The sequence below is a fragment of the Apus apus genome, chromosome 1, assembly GCF_020740795.1.
Source record: "Apus apus isolate bApuApu2 chromosome 1, bApuApu2.pri.cur, whole genome shotgun sequence".
NCBI classification, from domain to species: domain Eukaryota; kingdom Metazoa; phylum Chordata; class Aves; order Apodiformes; family Apodidae; genus Apus; species Apus apus.
The window spans coordinates 198,927,002-198,940,235 of NC_067282.1; the positions used below are offsets into that span (position 1 = coordinate 198,927,002).

The 13,234-nt window shown below is 44.9% G+C and overlaps 1 protein-coding gene across 3 annotated transcripts in view; it reads left to right on the forward strand.

The window, feature by feature from the left end:
* Positions 1-13,234, forward strand: part of FRMD4A (FERM domain containing 4A) — a 383,479-nt gene that overhangs the window by 158,358 nt on the left and 211,887 nt on the right. The window lies entirely within an intron of this gene.

Sequence of the window (13,234 nt, forward strand, 5' to 3'; positions counted from 1 at the left end):
CTTTACGTTTTCTGATAAACTATGTGTCCAAGACTACCAATGTGTGGTGATTTAGCTAAAGACTCTACTGTGAGTGGTAACATGCAAAAGTGGAACAGTGTGACCCCAGGGCAGAATGTATTCTGCATTGGTTTCGTGTATCATCTACAATTTTGATAAAGTATGTGAAAAGGAGAAGCGATTTGATTTGGTTTAATTTGAGGTAAATATCTGTAAAAGAAGTGCATTGACAGAGTATTTAATCTGTATATTGCTTAGCATCAAGTGTTCTTGACTTTCGGATTTTGACAGCTCTTAGATTACAGTTTTTTACCACTTAGACTTTTGGGTTAGTTTTGTCAGAGATTGAAGAACAAGCAAATGTAGTCAAGACTGTTCAAGAAATGCAAGTTTATTCCTGCTGGATATGTCAAACACTTTAAACCAGTGTTAATATGGAATGGTTTCCTTGAAGCCATCAAAACACCAGGGAGGAATGTGTGATTTGCTTCTGCATATCTAAGATAAGAATCTGTCTCTATAATCTTTTAAAGTTTCTTAAAAATATCAAAACATTTCCAGATTCCGGCTTTTTCCAACACATAGGGCCATGTTTGGGAAGTTTTTTGGAGGTTGGGGAGAAAACAATGATGAGGGATTTTCAGATCATTTATCTTCTTTTAAAAAGTCATTCCAAGGTGATCTGTACTCACTGAATTCAGGCTATAACAAAAAAGACAGCACATGACATTTTGAAATTTTAGAAGAATTTTTTGTCATCTCTTAAATGAAATGCTTCCTATTTCGGGGTCTGTTAATGAGGAATCTTAGGCATCAACCACAAAAGTGGAAAACAAGAGAGCTTGCCAGCTTTCTAGCCTGTGGTCCAGTTGCTAAGGTGTCCATCTGTGCTGTGAAATGGATTCATGTCTCTTTGGGCAAGTGTTTCCCTGAAGTGCTGTGGGGAGTGCTCCATCCCCTTCCCCACAGGTTGCTGAGACAGGGATAGAGGAAAATAGTTGGAGGCTGCCCTCACAAAGCTTCTATGTAGGGTATGAAATACTTGAAAACTCTTTGGGCTGTAAGATTTCAATCAAGTTAATGATTATTTCCCACTCTGGGTTCAACTCCCTTCCCCAGCTCTGAGTCCCGTGCATTCCAGAGAGAATCCCTAAGGGTTTACATCCCCATGACAGGCAAAGATGCAACATCCGCCTCTCATGACCACAGCACACTGTGAAAGTTAGTCTGTTAGTGGGATGAGGACAGTGTTTTCTTTGGACTGTTTGCAGTTGCTGTGGAATAAACATGGTACCACAAACCCTCTTGGTCTATCTGCAGCTCAGCATCACTTCATCGAACCAGGTGCTTGACACCTGGGAGGCTGAGAGCCTCCCTGGGGCAGGTGTCATTGAACAGTGGGGTGTTCCAAGGATTTTGTTGTGGGGTAGCTCCAAGATCTAGAAAGTCAGGGCTGCCTGAGTTGACTGAGGCTGAGAGAGCCAAAGCTACTATCATACAAGTGTCTGGTCATGTTTGAAGGGCAGGAAAAGCCTCCTGCCCTGCTGGGAACCACCCACCCCTATGAGAGAGGTCATAAGGCATAATTTTTTTATGGCTCTTCAAGCCATCATGAGCACTGTTTTGGAGCTGTGTCTAGGCTTTGTCTAGCCTTACGCTCATCTCCTACCTCCATCCAAGTGTCTTTCCTAGTCAGTTTTGGGATTTGGGGTTTTCTTGTAACAAGAGTGAGAGTACATCAAATAAAATAAGGGCCAAATTCTCCAGAGGTGCAAGTACCCTCAGTCCATGAAACCAAAGGATCTCTTCTCAGATTTTGTTTCAAACTGGTCCCTCAAATGTGTAATTCCAATGAAATATCACAGCTGGAACTGTGATGCAGGGACATGTCCATGTGGTGCCAGGCTGGGGCCCCAGCTGGCTCTGGCAGAGCTGATGTGTCTGTGGAGCACCACGCAGGGACACACTGCAGCACTGTCCCTGCTCCACCCCCCTGTCCCTCCACAGAGCTTGGGGCTGTAAGACTCGGGAGAAGCATGTCCAAGCTTCATGTCTCACTTTAACTATCAGAACTGTGACTCTAACTTAACCTCTGTGCAAATCAAGGAGGTAACTTTTCCTTGATGAGCAGCTGTGTTTTCAGCTAGCTGGGCTCTCCTAAAAATTAGCTAGGAATTATGGCAGGAAGAATTTTGGATAATCTAACCTAAATATTGCAAGTGCAGAATCATTTTGTCTGACACGATGGGGAACAATTTTCAGGTTTTACTCATACATCACCTTTCCTTGTGGCTATGTTTGGTCTTAAACCACCTGCCCATTGAGCTAAAACATAATCTGTACGAATGGGTACAGAAAAGTAACACTTCCAGGGACACTGGAACAGGCTGCCCAGGGAAGTTGTGGAAGCTCCATCCCTGGAAGCATTCAAGGCCAGGTTGGATGGGGCTCTGAGCTGCCTGATCTAGTGGGAGGTGTCCCTGCCCGTGTGAGGGGAGTTGGAACTCAATGATCTTTAATATCCCTTCCAACTCTAACTATTCTACGATTCTATGAGATATGAAACTCAATAAGAAGGAAGGGAAAACATAAGGCTCTGGCTGTTATTGACCTTTTTAGCAGCTGGGATTGCCAGAGATCATTAATCCATTACCAAGTGTTTTGCCATTACCAGCAAGACTAGTGCTTGGGTGAGGACTGTGGGGCCAGACCAGGCTGCGGGTGGATGGACAGCCAGGTACCAGGAACCTCCTGGGAATGATCTCAAAGGCTGCTCCATGCCATATATCTTCATCCATGTCAGCTTTATTGCTGAAAGAGTGAAGCCATCTGTCACCATAATGCTCCTCTTCCAAGTCTCCAGTGCCCTCCACTGCTCCAAACTAGTTGATTACTTACAAATTGGGAAGCTGTGATCCGTGGACCCTGGACTTGTAGGGTTTTGTTTTTTTTTTTTCCTTCAGAGAAACCTAGTTTTAATGCATATTGGACCACAGGGGCAGTAACCCATTCCCAGATCAGGGGCCCCAACAAAGCCCACTTTAACAGCTTATACCAAACTGTAGCAATCTCATTTTATCACAGCATAGACAGAAAGGCTGTAGTAGACAGCAAATGAGAAGTAACCACTGGTTTCTAAAGAAAACTGAGCTCAGGTCAGACTAACCCACCTTGATGTCATTTGTCTTCTTCAGGTATATCCACCTGGCACGAGCTGCTACTTCCTTCCCAGACAAGGTGTCCTGGCTGCATTGTCAGCCAGCTACCAGAGAAGCAGCTGTTGCTGCTCTGACATTTCCTTTCCCCTGTTACCAAGGGGCATTGGAGCTTTGCTGACCTCTACAAAACAAGATAAAAGGGAAGCTCCAACCCAGCATTTCATAATTAGCTGTCAGTACCAGTGGGCTGCCACTGCTTGATGAGATGGGACTTGGCTGCCTTGAAAAAGGCAGCAGGGAGGCAGGGGCCAAAGTAGGGAGGCAGTGCAGGGACAAGCTCAGCAGGTCCTTGGATGTGCTAAGGGGAAAAGGGGGTCTGGGTGAGAAATACAGGCTCTGGATCCTTGCTTCACTGCTGGCAAAAGGCATCCCTGAGCCAAACACTCCTCAGCTCTGGATACTAAGTAATCTTGTGCAGTTTGTGCATGGAAACCTTTGAGTTACATCTCAAGACCAACCTTGCTGACTTCCAAGGCTTGCCTTAGGCACAGCTAGAGCAAGCTTCCATACCTTGGTCAGCATACCCATGCTTTGCATGGGTGGTCTGGGAGGGTTCAGGAGTTAGGCAGGTTGTGAAGCCTAACCTGCTGCAGAATGCTTTTCCTTGCATTGTGGATGTGGCTGTAGACCTGGAAGACACGGAACTTCCAGAAGACAGGCAAAGGGATTATAATCTTGGTGGAAAAGTGAGCCTGAAGAAGTCAAACATCAGTTGGCTTGAAAAAGGAGACTGATTTCTAAAAGCAGGCATGATGGAGCTGTAGTGGATGTCCCAGGAGAGAAAGAGTGTCTTAGATGAAGTCTATAAACCATGCACACTGTATCCCTGGCCCACTCCAAATACAACCTGGGAAATTATATGCAATTTATCTCCAGTGGCTCATGAGGTGTTAGACACCATCCAAACTCAAGGAAACCTGCCAAATCCATAGAGCTCTCCATAGAGTAATCTACCTTTCTGCAGACATCTATTTCCACAGCTGGCTCCTCAGCCTTCCTCTCACCACTCTCCACAGATAAATATATATATGTGTGTGTGTGTGCATATTATAGATATATACATATATATATTTCAAAATGTGTGTGTGTGTATATATATCAGACTATCTGATGAAAGTGGCATTCATGAGGGCTTCCTGGCATGGAGAGAGGCTGTGGTTGCTTTGCCCTGGGTGGATGTGGCAATCAGGGCTGAAATTAAAAAATATCTGATTTGCTCTGCTCCAGCCTCCTCCAGCACCCTGAGAAACAGCTGCTCTTCTCCCTCTCCACGTTGTCAAGTTCTGGCACATTTAACACCAAAATAGCAAGGACATGAAACTAAATCTCTGTTTCTAATGCCATAACTTAGTCAGAGGAAGTCAGGAAATTACCTGGGATGCTGCAAGTATTTTGGCTTTCATCTGCCAGTTAGTGAGGAACAGAAACTTAAGTCTGAGTCAAATTCCTGTATCCAGCCAGACCTAAAGCTGGATGTTTGAAGGAGGATGAATCAAACTCTAACACTGAAGAGTCCAAAATAGCAGTCAGCTCCCTTGGCCAGAGGTGCCAAAGGAGGCAGGGCTCCCTGGTGGACCTTGGCAATGGGGATGGCACCATGAGGTGGAAAGGGCCACCACATCCTGTAAGGCTCTGGAATGGTGGCTACCAGTGCCTATGTATTCCAGCTCTTAAAATCAAGCTGCCAAAAGAGGGGCATTTAAGTGAGTTGGCTCTTTATTGATAATAAAGAAATAGCAAAAAAGCAGCTGTGATAAGTGACAGCATCTCTCATCATTTTACAGCCAGGGGGACTGAGACAGAGGCACATGAAGCCATTTGAGCAGCACCCTCTTCTGTCCTCCCACTTATAAAGGAGTAGAAATCTGACTTCCAGAATTCCAGCTTGATTATTTGTTCTGTCCAGAGGATAATACTCCCCCACAACTGCACAATAATCCAAATCATCAGTGTCTGGGACACGGATCTACAGCAGCCAGGATGAAATGTGCCTTTGCATATAGTCCTAACCTACTCTGGCATAGGTTCTTTACACCATTACAGGCATCATTACACCATTAACCTTTCTATTTTCACATGCCACTAACAGTGGTAAACAGTAGTCATTCTCACAGGTGGTGCTGAAGACTCTCTGGAGAAAGAAGCAGAGCAGAAAGATGGTTGTGATGAAATGGCTTTGATCACCATTTGCACAGGGAACCCTGCACACAGCAGTCCCCATCTCTGTTGCAATCAAACTTTCTTGCAGTTAGTATCGACTCCTGGTGTCTGTGTTACATTTTTCTTAATAACCATTGCAATAATTAGACATTATCAACATGTAAAGTGACCCATTAACCTCTATAACAGCAATAAATTGTGTGGCTTTGCCAGGCTGCCAGGACCTGCTAATCGAAGAGCAAGCAACAAGTTTATTTGGAGCAGTCACAAATCATGCATAATGCAGAAGTGTGGGTGCTAACCTCACCCTCTACAGTAGAATGGGAATTTCTATGTGTTTATTTATCAGATAAATCAGTTCTTTGAAGCAGTTCCTAATGAGTTTCTGTCTGGCAACAGCAGCATCCTTCAGTTTATCCTTTGTATCCAGTTTGCAGGAGATTTAAAGCCTCATCTTCCACCACTGGAGTAAGAATGATTTTTATTTTTTTTTGCAATTGTAGTGGGTAGGAGCAGAATTAGGCCCCTTGACCTGCACTAAAAGCTGAGGTTACTCAGTGTGATTGTGACATTAAAGAGAACCAATTAGGTAACTGTCTGTCAAATTTTGCTTAGACACTTCAGAAAATGAGAACACAAAAATTATTGTACCAGGTCTTTCCAATTATTGATCTAGTCCAACATCATGTCTTGGGCAGCAACTGAAATCAGAAGTCTACAAACAGATGGAAGAACAGGGCAAATACATAGCTGCAGTCCCCACAGTCATCTTCCAATCATCAGTTGTTTGCACTCAGTGGTTTCCTGACCCAGAAGTGATGTCTTTGAATTTAGCAACACAGAGCAGAGGTTATTTTGTGGATTTGTGGAGTCATTCCTTGAACCCAGCCTAGGGTTACTAGACTCTGCTGCCACAAAGAGTCCTGAAGCAGAAGAAAAGCCATAGTGCTGTGCTGCAGCCCTGTGCGTGGTGCCATCAACCACAGATAACTCCAGATCTTGCTCTCTTGAGAGTCAGGTCACACTGCTGACCCTAAGAAGGCCTTTGTGGAACAGAAGATCTTTGTGGAGCAACCTAGGCTTGCTCAGCCATGCCAAACAACACACAAAGTGAGAATGAAGAGCTGGGAGTTCCAATGCCAACAGGGACATTAACAAAGGCAAGGAAATTAAATATAAATGCTAAGGGATACAGCAGAACTTCTGGCATCTGGAGAGGCGGACCAAGAGTGCCCATTTATCAAGCTTATTTTATACTCAGTGGGGAGATAGTGACACTTTTAGGTATTATTCACCTCGCAGTAAAGTTGGCAGCTGGAGCAGGTCCAGTGCCTCAAGCCTTGCAAGTGTCCATTTCCCTTCACTGAAGACAAAAGGAGTCCAGATGAAACCATCAAAGTTAGGAGAGGTAGATGCCACTTCAGATGTCTCCTACATCTGAGGTAGAATATTGCAGTTTGGCAGACACAGGAGAGTTGAAGCAATAAAATATAAACTGATAGGAATTACAGGGAGAAACTCCAAGGCTGAAGATCCAGAGTCAGACCAACTTTTTACATTTCTTAATCTGTCCATACAAACCTACAAAGAACATAACCAAATTGGTTCTGTATTTTGCCAGTGTTAGCAGTTCCCTTTGCAGCTTTGTGCACACTCAGAGAAAAGCCATCATTATTCCATGCCCAAGAGACCTCAACTAGAAAACAAAATTTGCCTAAGAGGCTGTTTGCCAGGTCTGGCAAGGCTTAAAATAACCCTTCTAATGTATCTTGGGGGTCTTCTATTTCTCTCTTTAGGGGCATGTTGGCCTCTCTTCTATCCATGTGGCTTTCTCTTGGGGAAACATAACTCTCTCTCCCTCCCTTACATAAACACATGTGCTTTCCTGCATTAAGATTAATCAAAGCATTGTCACAAGGATGAAGTTTTAAAAGAAGGAATATTACAGAGAACAAAGAAGCATTTATCTTCATATTGTTTGACATAGTCCATATGTCACATATCCTGTTTAAGCTTTACATCTAGATCAAGGCTCAGCACCTTCCATGCCCTGCTGAGTAAACCCCTGTTTCTTCAGGAATTGAAGGAAATCAGCAGTGCTAAAGACTGGAATTGCCCACTCCCATTTTAAGACTGGATGCTGAGATGCACCAAGTACTTGCACATTCCTTGCACTTGCTGGGATTTGCAGAGACCAGATCCCTGATAGAAAAATTGCAGAGTCATACCCCAGCTGAGTGCATGCATGACTGTTACTGTATGCATCACATCCACGATGTGGGAATGTGGTGTTGTTGCCAAATATCTCCTCTTTTGTTTATATAAGCCTTGGAAGTCAGAGGTGGCCTCTGCAATCCCTTCGTGATGTTTACAGGGGGGTGTCTCCAGGGCAATGGGGTCAGGCAAGTTCCCTTCCTAATTAATTACTGTCTCTCTGAATTATGTGGGAAAAGAGCCGACCTACCAGCACTCTAAAGCACAGGGGAAATGTCCTTCCATCTAGCAGAGGCCCCATTTACTATCTGCTGCTGTTCTCCTGGCCAGGGTTTTTCAGGAGCCTGTCTGCTTGGATGCAAAGAGGCTGGGACCACTTTCCCTAGCAAGGACTTTATACAGAAGGGGTCATGGGGAGGAGAACTGGAGGTAGGATGAAGGCTGCTCCAGGAAAATCTGCCTGGAGTAGCAGGGGAAGAGGAAGGCTGCAGGTTGCTCTCTCCCTGTTCCTGGAGGCATTTTCTGGGGTGTCTACATCTGTGCCATGACTTTCCCTAAAGGCTGTGCCTGCTTCTTTTGAAATCAGAATGAGGGTTGAACATAGTCTTCTCTTTGGAGATGATGCATTTTGCTTCCTGACACTTCAGCATGTTGGAAGGGCCTCTGAACTGCCAGCCAAATCCATTTTCTCAAGGACATACTATCAATGAGTTACTGGAGATTACTACCTCCGTGGTCCCATGGACATACCATGTGCATGGCTCTTGCAGTGCAGTTGTATAGCCTCCCAAAGCCTCCCTTCTCAGCCATGAAGGAGCAGGACCACTGCTCTTTCCAGCACTAGACTAGTCCTCTGCTCAGAGCTTTAGGGCACTGTGACCTTATACTCCGTCTACTGGAAATTTTGCCAAGATCTTCCTGGCTTGGTGGGCATGCCAGCTGATAGGTCCAAGTGCTTGGCTAGGTGCAGGCTCAGCAGGTGACATCCTGGGTTTCATACCCTGCTCTGCCAGCCATCCCCCATGATGCCCAGGGCTGAGGTACAAAAAGCAACAGATGAGCAGCCATGTGGATATTTCAGCTGGAATACCAATGAGTGAGGAAATTTTAGAACATCTAACATTACTGGGTTAACCTACAGCAATGTATATCAGATATGAGCTTCTCTGAGTCCAGAAGTGCTTGGTTCTGGGTTTCTGGTTAGACTTATGCTAGTCAGACCTACTAACATGTCTAAGAACTGGAGATGGTTAAACAACCTCGCTGTAGTACAGTGTAAAGCTGTGACAGGAGCCAGATTCCCAGTCATCTCTGTTGGTACAGGTGATGGACACACTGCACATGCAGTCCAGCCCCATGCTGGGCACTGTATAACCCCGAGCACCAAAACAGACTGAAACAAAGCAAGAATTTCTGGTCGATTGTGAGGTTGACCTTCATATTCAGCCTGGGTTGCTGCACTCAGCAAAGACAGCCACTTGTGGTGCTTGCCCAGAGGAAACAGGGATGTGTGATGGGCTGTGTGGCCCCCAGACATGGCACAGCCTTGCTGTACAGTGGGGAAGACCCTGGGATTTTATGACTGGGGACCAGGAACAGCCTTTCTCATCCTAGCAAGCTGCTGGGTTATTGCCAGCTCTGATGGAAAAGGCTCACAGGGGAATGGAGCTCTACCTGGTGTGTTTTCCCACATCCCTCCTCAGGCTAAAGTGATCATAACGTTTCTCTGTAAAACACCACGGAAGACTGGAAAATTGCCCTTTTTTATTAACTTTGAGGCAAGCTGGATTTGCAATGACAACCTGTGCTTATCTTTCATTCCCAACGAGGCCATTTCCTTTAAAATCTGATTCTGGGTCCAATAAAACATAAGCTAAGTCACTGCAGGGACTGCAGCCCGAAAACATTGTCCTGTTCTCCCTTTCTTCCCGTAGCTTTGCTGTGGTCCAACAAATCAGGTAGGGAGGTTTTCTTACAGTGGGAAGAAAAAATTCCACCAAGATTAACAGGAGCTGCTATAGAGGTCAGATACAAGTGTTTTCCATATCAAGACTCCAGGGAAAAATTTGGCTTTGCTATTGATAGAGACTATAGATATAATCCAGGCTGGAAAATACTGTCGGGAGTTGTAAGTTATCCTTCTTCTCCTCTTATTCTGTTGCCAAACTCATGTCTTCATGGGATACAGAACTTAAGTGTTTTTTCCTGTGCTGAGTGACTTTCCAGTTTTACAAAACTGTGTCTTATTGAGAGATCTGAGAGATACCACATATTGCATTGCAGCCTGTGCCACTGCTGTCCCTGGCTGCCATTCACTGATCTCTACTGAGATCACTACACTGACTTGAAACTTGAATCCTCCCTTGCAAATATAAGACACACTTTGCAGCAGCAAATGATTCCACTCTCCTTTTCATTAAGGACAAAAAAAAAGATATTAAAAAAATCTAGTCTAAATAGCAATCTATTGGAATGTACTTTCCTCTGATGCATTGTTACCACAAACCACTGCTCCTGGCAGCCTGCAATTAGTACTGGAAGGCATCCACTGCTTTAAAGAGTTTTGTCTTTCAGCAGATAGTAAATATGGAGTGTCTCTTCTGAAGGCCTGTGGTGGCAAGGCCAGGATGTTCCCTTACAATAGTTTGGCTTTTCTTTCCTACTGTGCTGTTCAGTCAGAGATTGTCTCTGCAGCCAATCCAGCTGAATGAAGCCTCAGTCATGAGTCTGGTCATCCCCTCTACAGTCAACTACATGAGAGAGGGGGGGTCTCCAGAGGGAAATGCAGAATTTTATGGGCTGAAGTGCCCTTGGCCATGCTTGCATCTGCCAAAAAAACCTAAACTCCCTCTCTGGGAACAGCTAGAAAAACCATCATGAGTGTATGTTTTACATTACTTGTTCTATAGGCAATGTATCAGACTAATCAAAGAACCATAGAATGGCTTCAATTGGAAGGTACCATCAAGATCATCTACTTCCAACTGCCCCGCATGGGCAGGGACACCTCCCACTAGACCAGGTCGCTCCAAGCCCCATCCAACCTGGCCTTGAACACTTCCAGGGATGGGGCTTCCACAGCTTCCCTTTGGCAGCTTGTGCCAGTGTCTTACCACCTTCACAATGAAGAACTTCTTCAAAATATCTAACCTAAATCTACCCTCTTTCATCTTAAAACAGTTCACTCTCTCCCTATCACTGGATGTTCTTGTAAAAAGTCCCTCCCCAGCTTTCCTGTAGCCCCTTCAGATACTGAAAGGCCACTGAAAGGTCTCCCTGGAGCCTTGTCTTGTCCAGGCTGAATAACCCAAACTCTCTCAGCCTATCCAGTCATCTTTGTGGCCTCCTCTGGACTCCTTCCAAGAGTTCCATTTCCTTCTTATGTTGAGGGCCCCAGAACTGGACACACTACTGCAGGTGGGGTCTCCAATCCTAAGAGCCTGTCCTATACACTTGCCTGCCAATGTACCTTGAACAGCTCTAAAAATAAATAAACAAAATCTCCTCTTTCTGGATGGTTTCCACAGTCACAATTATTCTGGTTCAGCTTCCTGTGTCCAGGTTCACACCAGCTGGGAAACTGGGAATGAGACAGGAGGATGAGTCTCAGTGGGTCCGTATCTCCAGTTTGGTGTTATTTCTGTGGAGGATACTCAAGGAGTTGTGCCTGGGGTGCAGCACAGGGAGGGGTGGAGGAGCGAGTCCTGTTGGAATATGCATGTTGGACCTGGTGCTGATACTACACTAATAGTAGTATTTCACACTTTTCACATGCAAAAGAGGTTTCCTGCAAAGAGTATTTGTATTATAACTCAGCTGCTTTAAGCAATATGCAGGTTTTTGTTTCATTTGCAAGACCTAAAACCCCTACCAAAATCCCCTACCAAAAATCTGTGGTTCATGGAAATGACTGAACACGCTCTTCCCTTTCTCCTATGGAGAAATTGAGTCTGTGTGGTGCTTCATGCTGGCTCTGGAGCTTGATTGCTCGTAGACACTAGTGGAGATGTGTGTTATGGCTCTTTGTTCCCTCTAGTGGATAAAGTTCTACCTACATGACTCGTGTCTAAGATTTGGACCAGAGATGGATCGTGCTTGCAGGAAAATGAGGGCTTCTGGGGAAAGGGGCTGGTGTGAGCAGGAGCCCCCCCAGCCCGGGGCTTCAGATGGTGTGAGCAGGGAGACCTTCGCTGCTCTGCTCTCGTAGGAAGCACTCGCTGCCGAGGTCCTGACTCAGACCTGACTCCGTTTTGTTCAGGCAAAACTTCCAGCACAGCTGATTGCAGCCACCTTTGCCCTCTTTCTCCATGGTAGATGTCCAGCAGCTCTGCTGATGCAGGGCTCCCTGCGAGCAGCTGGGAAGCACCAGCCACCTCGTCTTGAATAAACAGGTAGGCATCCTGTGAGGCAGCAGGGGGGCATTACCAATCATTAAAAAAAACCCTGTCAGAAGTGAAGACCTTGACTCTGCACCTATTCCACATAAAGAACCTATATAAGCCAGTCATGCTTAAGATATTTCCATCTTTTCCTGTCTCGCTCACTCTTTGGCAAGAGACATATGGAACTAGTTATGAACAAAGGCTGATTGTTTTAATATTTAGAGTTTCCCACATCAAGCTGCTGGGGTTTTTCTTTGACTTGTTTTAATGCATGTGCATATGCTGAGCAAATACAGAGTTTCTCTTCTTTATTTTAAACTGTTGCTTTAATGTCATGTCCCTAGCACCTTCATCCTGGCTTTTGGACTTCAATCAAAACAAAGCATTAAAATTAGAACACTACATGGAGGAAGGGGTTGGCTCCATAGCTCAGCAGATTTTGCTCTCCCAGCTAGATTGCTCCGGGGAAGAGAGTGTGGGCCAAGATCTTTTCCGTTTTACTAAACAAACTCAGAATACCACTTTTGGAGTTGGTGGGTTGAGAAGTTCCCACTTGGCACACATTAACTCTGAACTGTGTCTGGACTGGTACCTGTAGCTGAGCATGGGAATGAGCACAACATCCAAAGCACGTTTCTACAAAACCGCAGATTCATACCTGGCTGCTTCAGGACAACTCCTGGTGTTGCAGAAAAATCTGTGGGAAGGGAAAGAATCTTTCCCATTTCCAAAACACTTGTGTACAATTTAAAGTGCAAAAATAGTTTCAAACTTTCCTTGCTGAGAAAGGAAATATCATTGTCTACTACTCTCTAATGTGGCTTTCTAAGAGAAAAAGAAGCAGATGTTGAGAATGACTTTGTGAAGACAATGCTTCGCAATTACAGACTCTAATATAATAATTTTTCTAAGTATACATGGAAGTTGTAGGGATCACCAAGCAGGCTTTCACTGATATGTGTGTGTAAAGCCATGACTGTGAGTGGTAATGTCTGTTCTTTGCAGTTCAGCCCAAATTAGTGAGTGCTGGTATTGAACTGAGCAGCCCAGAGGGTCTGCTCGAGCTCTGTGCTCTGAGGGCTGTGCTTGCCAACATCTAGGAGAAGGGAATATCTCAACTCAGGATTTAGCATTAATCTCTACACCAGATGGTGATACACCAGATATTCTTTTTAAGGTGAACATGTGATCTACCATACAGCAAACCAGAGGGGTCTGCAGTCACATGGCAAAATGTATAATAACTCCGATAGAGCTTTG